General features: G+C 34.7%; 1 non-coding gene across 1 annotated transcript; it reads left to right on the top strand.

The window, feature by feature from the left end:
- Positions 1–2598: 2598 nt before the first annotated feature.
- LOC121253748 lies at positions 2599–2705 on the top strand. The gene has a single exon (XR_005938469.1). It is a non-coding gene; the product is annotated as a small nucleolar RNA R71 (small nucleolar RNA).
- Positions 2706–13048: the final 10343 nt, after the last annotated feature.

The raw sequence follows: 13048 nt of genomic DNA, 5'->3' as shown, positions 1-13048 counted from the left end.
AATTCAAAGATAAATTAGATAAGCAAGTATCAAAAGAATGACCAAAAACCGAGAAGTCATTCATGAAGACTTCTAAAAAAATTTCCACCATGTTTGAGAAGATGGACATCATGCATCTTTGAAAAGTTGCTGGCGCATCGCAAAGACCAAAAGGCATGCGCCTATATGCAAAAGTGCTGTAAGGATAGGTGAAAGTAATCTTCTCTTGATTCTCGGGTGCAATGGCTATTTGATTGTAACCAAAATATCCATCTAGAAAACAGTAGTAGGCGTGGCCGGCAAGTCTTTCTAGCATTTGATAAATAAACAGTAAGGGAAAATGGTCTTTTCGAGTTGCATCATTCAGCCTTTGATAGTCTATGCATACTCGTAATCCCTTGATCGTCCTGGTCAGTATGAGTTCATTGTTGTCATTCCTGATCACTATTATCCCTTCTTTCTTTGGGACGTCTTGCACTGGACTTACCCATGCACTATCTTAGATTGGCTAAATGATCCCGATATCTAAAAGTTTCAATACCGCTTTATGCACCACTTCTTGCATTGATGGATTCAATCACCTCTGGGGTTGGACGATCGGTTTAAAGTTATCCTCCATTAAAATCTTGTGCATGCAAATTGAGGGACTAATTCCTTTGATGTCTGAGACAACCCAAAGCCATTTTATGCTCCCGCAAGACTCTCAGCAACTTCTCTTCCTCTACATCACTCAATGAACTGTTAATAATAACTGAAAAAATAGAGTTCTGTCCCAAGAAAGCGTACCTTAAATTTGAAGGAAGTGGCTTTAGTTCAGGCTTGGGTGATGCCAACTGAGATGAGTTTAGCTCTTCCACTTTCGGTTTTATTGAATGAGAAAAGGAAGGGGTAGATTCCAAATATCTCTCACACTCCTAAACTTTTTCATCTTCAGATTTAATAGACGTAGAGTGAGTAAGACATACCTCAAGTGGTAGCTTTGGAAATTTTACTTCATAAGTCTCGTCGACCTTGACCATGTCTCAGTCGCTTATTTGAAAACAGGAATGTAACTCGGACTGGAATTTCATAGATTTAAACACGTCAAACATGATTTGCTCTTCACCTACCCTCAAAACGAGTTTCCCTTTCTAGACATTAATTAAAGTTCTCCCCGTTGCTAGAAAAGGTCGGCCAGTATCAACGGGATCTCCTCGTCCTCCTCCATATCAAGTACAATGAAGTTGGCAGGGAATATGAACTTATCAACTTTCACTAGTATGTCCTCATTGAGTCCTTTCGGGTATTTGATAGATTTGTCCACTAACTATAGAGAGATTGTGGTCGGCTTTACTTCTCCAAGACCCAGTTTCCTAAAAACAAAGAGAGGCATTAAATTAATACTTGCCCCTAAGTCCCATAAAACTTTATCAAAATACAAATTTCCTATAGTGCAAGGGATTGTGAAACTCCCTAGATCTTTCAACTTAGAAGGCAGTTTTTTTTGTAAAATTACACTACTCTCCTCGGTCAACATCACAGTCTTATACTCCTCCAACTACTGCTTTTTTGATAATATATCCTTCAAAAATTTTACATATTTAGGCATTTGCTCTAAGGCTTCAATGAGAGGAATATTAATATGCAAATGCTTAAATATACTCAGAAATTTAGAGAACTGATTACAATTTTATTTTTCTTTAATCTTTGCAGAAAGGAATTGGTGGATCATAAATTAAAGGAGAATAAGTTTCAGAAGGAAACTCCCTGGATTTTGTAGATTTTTCAACTCCTTTATTCTCTCTAGTCTTCTTAGCTTGTTGGTCGGTCACCTCCCGATCAATTTCTTTCACCTCGGTCTCCACATTTTCAGCTTCTGCATCTCACTCGGTACTTACTATTTGTGGCTAGTCATATCTCTGCCCACTTCGCAATGTTATGGCTTTGACATGCTCCTTCGGATTGGTCATAGTGTTTCTCGGTAAATTCTCTGCTATCCTCTTGGTAAGCATGTTGGAGAGCTGACCAATTTGCGCCTCAAGATTGCGGATGGATGCCAAGTTTTTTTTCATCTCCATATCAGTCTTTTGCATGTACTACATGAACATATCCTCAAGTGTCGGCTTCTTCTCTTGCTATGGAAATAGTTGAGGTGGTCTAGCCAGCCCTCGGTTATTGCTCCATGAAAATTTAGGATGATTTCTTCATCCGGGATTGAACGTGTTTGAATAATGATTGTTTTGACATTAGAAATTTGACATGTAGTGGGCTTGTTCTTGACTCAATTGGACAAAAGGATTCCCCACTTGGCAATCTATATTGGAATGATTTCTTGCGCAATGATTACAAACAACATTAGTTTGAATAACATTAACGTTCATCTTACCTAGTTGTTTGGATAGATTTGCCAACTGAGCAACAATTGTGGACATAGAGTCATGCTCAACAACATTGGCCGCCTTCTTTGGCATTGCTCTCTCTGCGGCCCACTGATAGTTGTTAGATGCCAACTCTTCCAGAAGTTCATATATGGCTTCAGGGGTCTTACTCATTAATGCTCCTCCTGTAGCTACATCAACCATAGATCGATTTGTGGATCCCAAACCATTGTAAAACGTCTGTACTTGGAGCCAAGCTGGGAGATCATGATGTGGACACTTGTGCAATACATCTTTGTATCTCTCTCATGCCTCATATAATGATTCACCCTTAGATTGGGTGAAGGTAGTGATATCATTCCTTAACTTCGTTGTCTTGGCCAAAAGGAAATATTTCACTAACAATTTTTGTGCAAACTGCTCCCAAGTGGTGATGATGCCAGGAGGAAAATAATTCTGCCAAACTTTTGCTTTATCCCTCAGTAAAAAAGGAAAAAGTCTAATTGCATCATCTGTCACTCTGTTGTGTTTAAAAGTATCACAAATTTCTAGAAAATTTGCAATATAAACATTAGGATCCTCTTGGGACAACCCACCAAACTGGACAGTTTATTGGATCATTTGAATGATGGCTGGCTTGATCTCGAAGTTATTGGCTTGTACAGCTGGAAACCTTATACTGGACGTTGCCCCATTGACTGAGAGTATCGCATAATCTCTTAATGCCTTGTGCTTCTAGTTGGCCATATTAACTTCACAGGTGGCAGCCTCTTTCTTTTTCTCTTTATTGATCTGATGTAAGGTCCTTTCAATCTCCGGATCGAAAAGCGTATGCTCTAACGATCTAGATCAGTGCATGCACTTCTGATTCTTGAAAAGACAAACTGAGATCAAATTAAATCTTTTTCTTTTTTTTCTTTTTCTTTTTAATAAAATAAAATCCAAAGTAATAAAAATGTAGCTGGTATGAATATCAATAACAAATAACTATTCCCTCTTTTCGCCTAGCAAAGACCACATTTGGAGGTCACAAAGACCACATGGTCCTCTTCTCACCTACCAAGTGGAAAGACTCTTCGCCTTTGGGCAAGAGAAATCTCTTTGCTACCCACGGAATAAGGCACCTCGCCCAAATCTCATCGGCTCTCTTCAGATCTCACTGCCTCTCATCGGTTTGGATTCGTAGTCTTTTCTTTTGTACCAAAATGCTTTCCTTTTGTACTAAACCTTCTCATTTTTTTCAAATCCAAGAAAATAAAAGAATATATATCTAGAAATTAAATAAAATTAATAGTATTGAAGGGAAAATGATATTTTTCATAAATAAAAGAGTGATAAAAATCACATAAAAATAACACTTATCAAGATTCTAAAAGATGGATCAATTTGATCTTTTTATTACAACTGAGGGTAAAAATTTCAATTAAAAAGGATATTCAACCACTTTACTTTAAGAAAAATCACATCAATCATTCTACATTTATGCTTATATCTATGAGTGAGGATACGCAAACAATTTTTTTCACAATTTTATTATAAAAGGAGAGAATTTATTTAAGTATTTTTAGCATTAGCTAAAAATAAGTTATTAACAACTATATGTAAAGAATAAATCTTTGCATTAACTACTATTCACTGCTCGACACCTCATATCCTATGTGGTAAACCGGATTTACTAATAAGTGAACCGGTTCTTACCCCAACCCCTCCATCTTAGTCATGCCCGAAGGAAGCACGATGAGAGGAGAGAGAGAGAGAGAGAGAGAGAGAGAGAGAGGTTGTGGAGCCCTCAACCCCCGCTTGGGATGGACGGTGGCTGAAACTGAAATATGTAACACAAGGCTACACACCCCTCGTACAGGATAGATAATATGCTATGCACCTAAGTACACTAGCAGTATGCAATAACATAGAAGCAGAAAAATAGTAAAAGTCAGGTATTCTAAGCAATTATGATGGAAACCAAGATGGGCCTACTCTCAAAGATCATTTGCAAGTTCCAGATGGACCAATTACAAGATCAAGAACCAAGAAGATCAAGGAAGCAATGCACGGATTGGTGCAATCCACTTGGGATGAAGCTAGCAAGAGCCCAACACTCAAGATGGGCTTGAAAGAAGGAGAATCAGCTTTAATCCACTTGATTCAAGCTGTAGAAGGCATGACTTAGAGATAGGGCCTATTGTTATTGGAGACTTCCAATTTGGTTAAGTGATTTATTTTATTAGTTTAGAATAAGTGGGCTTGAAGATGCCTACCCCACACGTCTTATTTTTAATGAATTAGGATTTTCGAGAAGGCCTTGTATTTTGGCCAAAGGCTTATTTGAAAAGTTACTTTTTAGGAATTAGGATTTCAAGAGGTACTGTAGCATTACTGTAGTTGTACTGTAGCCGCACATATTGTAGCACGACACTGTTCATCAGGGGCATTTTTTGGTTAAAAATGGGCTTTATTTTGGCTAGGGTTTTAATTAGGTTTAGTTTAAATACTCCTTGTAGCCTCATTTGAAGGTTAGACAATATTGAATGTTATTTGTGAGTTGAGATTTTTCCTTTTGTTCTTGATTGAACTCTTGAACTTATCAAAGGTAAATCACAACCTTTGTGGCATTCCTCCTTTGTAATCTAGGTTCTTGAGATGGGTTCTTCAACGGGTCTAGATTTTGATATAATTTATGTTCTTGAAACGAGTTTTCATCGGGTCTAGATTTTTCCATCTATTGACTTGAATTTGGCTGTCTTGAGGAGTTTTCAAATTTATTGTGGGTTCAAGGGATTTCATTCCCGCAGGTTCATATCAAATTACAAAGCACATGGCACCGTACCAACAAAATATTCCAACATTGTCCAAAACTATAAACATGTATCATAAAGATATAACATCCCAAAAGCATAGAGTATAGTTTAAATCTCTCAAAACAAGGGACTTCCTCAAAACATTGTTCCTCAAAAGTTGAAATCTAAACCATAGGTTCTTTCTTTTCTTTTTTCTTTTTCCAGAAAATAACTTAAGGTTCCCGTTTTCTTCAAGAGGGCTCAGGCTTGGGCTTCACGCACTTTTCTAAGGTCCTATTCTTATCTCAATTGTTATGCCGTCTGAATTTCGCAATGAATTCAAGTATTCCGAAGATCTCCCGATCAATGGCCTCGAGTCGCTCTAGTATGGAGGGCTCAACTGACTTGTAACCATCTCAGGCACGATCCTCTCCGAAGGAGGCACCGTTCTCTTCCTCTTGGCCATGGGTGTTGTTTTCTACACCAGTAACAACTTCTACCATTCCGATTGGGGAATAGTAGTAGAAACTACCACAATGAGATTTCAAGAAATCTCAGCAAGTAATCACACAACATACAATAATTAGCACAAGCATACAAGAGATATATCATGAAATGCATGCATGGACATGTACTTGACATATAACTTGACCATTTTTAAAATACTTATAACAGAGACTTTAGATTTTCAGAAAAATTTCTTAACTTTCTTATTCATGCGATTTTAATCAGAACTTGCCTTATCATAATATATCACAAGATTTGCATCGAGTGATCCTTATCATATCACAAGATTTTCATCAAGTAATTCTTATCTTATTACAAGATTTTTATCAAGTGATCCTTATCATATGAGCTCTTATCCTTGTTTTAGAGGGTGGACACAACACGGTTCCCCTTAGCACCGTGTGTTCCTGCTAATTACTGCACCATCAACAATCCGTGCACCGTGATGAATACGTCATAAATAGAGAATCATATTAACTCAACTTTACTTCATCAGGTTACATGCCTTATGCACCCACTAGCGTTATACGTTTCCTTACTCCGGAATTCTTTGAAAAGAATCAATTCAAGACTCGTCGGCGATACTTTGTCAACCTAAAGATTACCACTATATTTTTAAGCACTTTAGAGTGGACAGAGGAGTTCCACTAGGACATTCCCCCGTCCTAGCACTTGGAGTCGTGATAAAACTTATAAACTCTTTTCTTTGAAAACACTTTTGGAAACACTTTTCTCCAAATGCATATGACATGAGACTTAAGACATATGTACTTACACTTGACATATGACACATGAAATGCCGTGCATGAAATAACCAAGCATAACATGTTCAATTTATGGCATGATAACATAAATCATATAAGATATCAAAACACATACATAGAACCATGAAAAATGGCCTTGGCTGAAACATGTAGGTGCAAAAACATGAAGAATCATCACTTGAACATGCTTCTTCTTCAAACATATTTGCTTAGAAATCATAGCATAACGAAATGAAACATAAAATCATGGTACTTGGCAAGATCTTAAACTTTTAAGACATAGTATAGTCGAATCATCAAGTATCACAAATCAACCATAATATTTTCCTTAGAACCAAAACATGCTAAGAACATTCTTGCCATTTTCATCTTAAACCGAGTCATACCATTCATGTAATATTCATATTCTAAGATTACATAAGCATATTCAAACAAACAAACAAACAAACAAGAGATAGAAACAAAGCAAATATATCGATGAAAGGATATACACAAATATATACAAGTATTAATCAAGAGTAAGTTGAGTGTATACTTACAAAAATTCACATAAAGAAATACTAGCAAGCTGTAAATCCAACATGTGCTTCATTAGAAAGTGTCTAAAAAATCCTATTTCGTGTTCTTGAGTGTGTGAGGATTTCTAGGGCATCACTTGATCTTGAACCATTCAGCCTTTAGGGTTTTTAGGTCAAAAACCCATTCATTTCACTCATGTTGTAAAACAAAACTTGAAATAAGATAAACACACATGTGGTGATCGAAAACATGGAGGATATACATCCCCCACCATTCGGCTTCAAGGATTTCTTGAAAATCCTAAAACCTTTTTTCCATAAATATGGGTAGAAGTGTGTGTGTATTTTCACCATTCTCGAAATCCTTATGAGACTTGAACCTCATTTTGAGTTGAAAAGATGACTTGTGTGTATAAGACTAGAGAAAACCGATCCTTACCTTGTCTATTCTTGATAATGGTGAAATCTTCTCTTGAAAAGGAATCCTCCTTGTTTGGTTGGAAAGAAAGTGCAAGAAAGTATGAGAATCTTCAAGTGAAGGTGTGAGAAGAATGTGGAGAAGATGAGAACACATGCAAAACTCAAAAAATGACCAAGAAGAAAGTCTTGGGCATGTGGCTCTCTTCCCTTTTTATAGAACTTTCTTTGATCCGTCATTGATTGCTTGAAGTCCATTGCATGTAAGACAAGTGGCATTTCCCTCTTCCTTCTTCTATTTAGCCAAAAATGACCCTGGTGTTCCCCACCTTTGAATTGCATTGGGAAGGTAAAAGGCTTGTGGGTGACTTGTGGGTGGTGTGTGGGTCTTCCCTTAGCCGAATCCTTATCTTCCATCTATGCCCCTTCCAATTGTCAACTAAGTGTATTGTACATTAGGGCAAATAGGTAAAACAACTTCAAGTCTCTTCCTTTTCCTATGAGATAAACTTTGCATGAGTGACACATGGCATAGGTGTGTGCCATGCCCTAGCCGTCCACTCTCTCTTCCACTTCCCAAGTTGATGCTTCATCTTCTAGTGCTACTTCCCTAGGTGACTTCTCATGTGTCATTGGTCTAAAGGTAACTTAAGTGACAAGGCAAGTGAAGTGGTACATTGGGAATGTGGTAGCCGAAATTCTCGGGGCATATTTGTCCTTTGATATAAGAGTCCATTCATCTAATCTTCTAGAAGCTTAATTCATGCTTGACACTTGGCAAAAGTCTGAGAAATCTGAAATCTCATGTGCCCCCTTCGGTTTCTCATGCATCTTTTCTAGAAAAACTTCCTTCCTCTTCCCTAAGCTTCCCTCTCCAAGAAAATCTACCTTGAAACTCAAAATAAGGCCAAAACAATGGTCTAGGCATGTGGGAAATGGGTTGGCCGAAAATCCTTTAGTCTTCCTTAGTTCCTTTTGTCTCTTGATTCTTCTAGAAGGTTTCTAGCATGTTGACAAGAGGCAAATCCTCTAGGATAGGCATGCAAGCCACCTCTTGGTGTTTCCCTACACTTCTCTCTCTCCCTTATCCCACTATCAAGTCCAGATTCATAGTGCAACACATGCATAACACATGGCACTAGTGACTAAGGTTTGGATCATGAACCTAAAGCCTTTGGGCCTGGGTTTCTAAATAAGATAAAAAATCACAAGGCATTTTAGGGCTACTCCCCTCTTGGGCTCAAGTTGCTAATTCAAAGACTCTAAGGCCTTCCAAAAATAACTAAAACTCTTAAAATGCTATGGCAACTAAAAATAATTTCTATGGGCCATGCTTAGGCAAGCTCGGGTCATCACAGAGGTCGAAAAGAGAGAGTCTAAGGGGAGAGAGAGAGCTTGAGGAGAGAGAGATTGAAATTAGACTGATAGGTGATGGGTCTGATATTAAAAAAAATAAATAAAATTGTGAAGTGTGGGATGTAGGATGAATAGTGATTAATGTATAATAAAATCCATATATAAATTATTACTCTATACGAGGGTGATGCATTGATGACAATGTCATCACGCTCTTGCCAGAACATTTGCAGCGGCATTGGCAAGAGCAATAGATCAAGGCCAAAATTTGCCAATTTTAGAATATCCACGTTGATCTAAGCAAAAGTTTAGGCAATTTTTAACTAATATATCATTTTTTTGCATTTTGAGTATCCCATTCAAAACTTAACCATTGAATTAGTTATTTAACTTTTTATAATAATAAAATTTTATTATTTTTATTATGTAGTTATTCTTTTTTATCTTCTTTTTCAATACTTTTATTTTTCAGATCTAATGGTGATATTTTGTTCTTTTATCTTATAATCATATTCATTATTTAATTACTATATTTTTTCCATAGTTTTTTTTTTCAACGGACTTATTTTTTAGAATCTAACGGTTACATATGTCATTCTATCTAATTGTATTTTTTTTACTAAAATTTTCAATATTCATATTTTGTTATTTTATCTTGTTGTATTAATGAAAAACTCTTCCATTTATTGCATATGTTATTTATACATTCATCAGTACTGACTATAATGCTATATATATATATATGGACAATAAAATATGACGTTTATCCGTATGTATATAAAAAAGTGGATCGAAATAAAAGTAGAACCAAAATGATTTAAAAAAATAGATATATAGAATGCAATACATTATATCACTACAAAAAAACTGTTTAATTGTGGCTAACTATCCTGTGAAAATTACTATTTTTTGTCAAAATGAGTGTATTTTAATCGTAAATAATCATTATCATCGTAAATAATCCGTTACAAATATTTATTTTTCTTATAGTGTATATAAAAGTTGAAATGTATTTATTACAAATAAGCTATTGAATTTGGTTTATACCAATGTATTTTGTTTAAGACCTAGTTAAAATGTATATTAAAAAATAAATAAATAAAAGTTGATAGATAATACCACTTCATCATAATGAGATAAATGAGATACCAGCGTAGTTCATAAAATCTTCTTATGACGTGAGTTTATATAAATTATGGAAAAAGAATAAAAAATTATTTAAAAAAGTAAACAAAAATAAATAACAAATAATATTTTATTATTATAAAAAAATAATACGAGTAATCTAATATAGAATTTAAATTTTGAGTGAATAACCGATATCCTATAAATTAGCCAAGCTTTACCAAGAGCCCGATTAATCGCCAAAGGTTAGTTGACAGGATTGCTCGCAAACCAGAATAGATGGGCCAATCATAAGCAATGCTGTGCATAGATGCCTGTTTTTATCGTACAAATGATTAGGCCCATCGATGCTTTTTTATTTTTTTAAGGTGTTTTTCTCATCATTGATAAAAATGGACATGATACCACTGATAATTTCTGTCGACAAAGTTTCTTTCTTTTATTTTGTAAGATTTGTGTTTGATTATATTTTGTAACAGTTAGGGTGGTTGAGCAAAATGAAGATAAGGATCATAATCCTCTTACAAATTTTTAAATTCCCTTTTCACCCCTCCCCCTTTATGCCTTTAACAAGACTCAAGATTTTGCTTAGGTTCTGTGAAGACCTTATGTGTTCTTCAAGCTCCAGTTTTATAATTAACCCCAAAATCTACAATCAGCTATTTATAATTTAGTTCCTATATAATTTTTATTTTAAAAATAATCATTGATATTACGAGTATATTAAAATGGATCCCTCCATGAGCTTTTTCATCAATCAGAATTATTAAAAAAAAATGAAAACCCGCAAATACCTAATTTGGATAGAATATAAAACGTGTAAGTTATTATAAAGTAGCGCTACATATACGTACAATTTTACGCATAGTGTATCTGTTTCATTTTATTAGTTTCATTTTTTATTTCGAAATCCGAATTTCAAAATTTTTACCACTTTAAGCTTACACGTCCGCATTTATAGTTATTTGCATAAAATTAGAAGTATAGATAACATTTTTCATTTTTATAACATAATCAGTCGGAAAAACAAACAAACAAAAAAGTACAATATTATTTTAAGGACGGTCGAGACTTAAAGACCTTACGCTGTTGAAAAAGAAACGGTAGTTAAATGTCCTCATCGTTGATATATATCTTTATCAATTCCCATCAAGTTTTGGCAGTATGGGATGGAATACTGACAATTTTGAAATAATTTGGTTAAGAAGATGGGGGGTTTTGCTCACCAATTTTGACTTAATTCCCAATTTTACTATCCTCCTTTTTCCTTTCTTCTTCGTGTTACTTCATCTTTTTGTTGAATTTAAGTTTCCTAAATATCTACAACCATACGAAGAAAGTACTAGTTTTTTTACTAGTTTCCTACTATAGTAATAGAAAAATTCATTACAAGTGTTCTTTATGAAACTTAATGAATATATATATATAGAAAATTTTATACACCACACTATCATCTCACTCTTACCCTATTATGTAAGATGTGATATATTTATCACTATTGAATGATTACTTATTGAATAATTTTTCATCATCTAATGATGATAAATATGTTACAGCTTACATAATGGGATGAAAATAAAATGAGAGTATGGAGTATAATATTACTATATATATATGTATGTATGTATGTATGTATGTATTGGTTATGTGGTTTCTTTTAAAAGTTTTGACATTTACCTCATCAATTTAAGTTTTGAGATGATTTAACATTGCGACACCTGGAAAAGAGTAAGTATTGTATGAGATCTCACATTACTTGGGAATGAGAACTTCTTACTCTTTATAAAGTTTTAATGAAACTCCAATTATATCATTGATTAGTCCTTTTAAACTATAGACTATGTGGTTTAGGTCTTCTATTGGAGCATTACAAATGGTATCAGAGCCTATCACAACTAGAAATGTGATATTTGAGTTGTGCCACCTACGATGAATTGGCCCGATGAGGACATCAGGAATTTAAGGGAGGGAGATTGTGAGTCATGACACCCTATAGGATAAATATAAGAGTATGTAGTGTATGAGATCTTATATTACTTGGAAAGAAAAAGCTTTTACTCTTTATAAGATTCCAACAGGGTTCCAATTGTATCATTGACTAGTCCTTTAAGAGCATAGATCATGTGATTTGAGCCTTCTATTAGAACATTATAAATATGGTATCAGAATAGACTATACTCTACTCCTATTTAATTAAACATTTCATATTGGGCCCATTTATTGAAGATAAATCTAGCCCATGCACGCTTAAATTTATAGTGGGTGATTCAAGCTAAAATGTTTATATTGTTATCACGATAGTCTTCCACGACAGTTGACTAGGGCTCTAAATAAAATTACTATTACCAACCCCTTTTTTAAAAGGAAAACCTCTCTGTCCGACTAAAGAAAACAAAAGTGAAGAGAAAGATCAGAACAACCATCTATCTACAGATTGTCCACGTTAGCAGCACTTTCTAATAAAAATTATAAAATTATAGTACGAGGGTTATACGAGGTTTTTTCCCTTTGTTCTCCGCTGTACCATCTTCTTATCTACCAATTCATGAAAGCAAACGTTTACAACTCCTCTATTTCAAAGTGCCTCTACCTAAAAGAGCGGTTGGTTCGGAATATGCATATGATCAAGCCATTAGTAGTAATATATATATATATATATATATATATATGCTCTCCTGGAGTTTGTAATTTAATGTGTAGTTTTGTATGCTTTAATTTGATAACGACAGCTAGGGTTTGGGGATGGTTCATCCAAACCACACCAATAGTGCATAGAACCTAATAATTAATGGAGAAAATGAGAACTCATGCTACTTGGTTGACAATATGACTAGGGTTCCATTCAATGTGCAGTTTTATTTTCCAACACCTTATTATTAAAGTCGTATGCTTTACTTCCAAAGTATCTTTTGACAATATATTGAATCTTTAATTGAATTGTACGTATATAGACTATTGCTCGAGGAAGAGCGTATTGAATATTTAATTGCATTGTCATTGATCAAGAAGTTATTCGATTTTCAAGTCGGTGTATAGAACATATCATCTATATCACTTAAATTTTAATATTTGATTTATAAGATTCTGATTTTAAAATTTATCTTCTAAATAAAATTATGTCATATAACACTTTTGTACGCGCTATCCATAATTTCTCTCAATCAAGTACGTGGGACGTACTTGCATGGTATAGGATGAAAAGGGAAGGATCCTTTAGTTGCATTGTTAGCGATCAAGTAGGCGGACTT

This window comes from Juglans microcarpa x Juglans regia, chromosome 2S, assembly GCF_004785595.1.
Source record: "Juglans microcarpa x Juglans regia isolate MS1-56 chromosome 2S, Jm3101_v1.0, whole genome shotgun sequence".
NCBI lineage: Eukaryota > Viridiplantae > Streptophyta > Magnoliopsida > Fagales > Juglandaceae > Juglans > Juglans microcarpa x Juglans regia.
The sequence above is the reverse complement of the archived record's forward strand: the minus strand, read 5'-3'. Positions and strand labels throughout refer to the sequence as shown.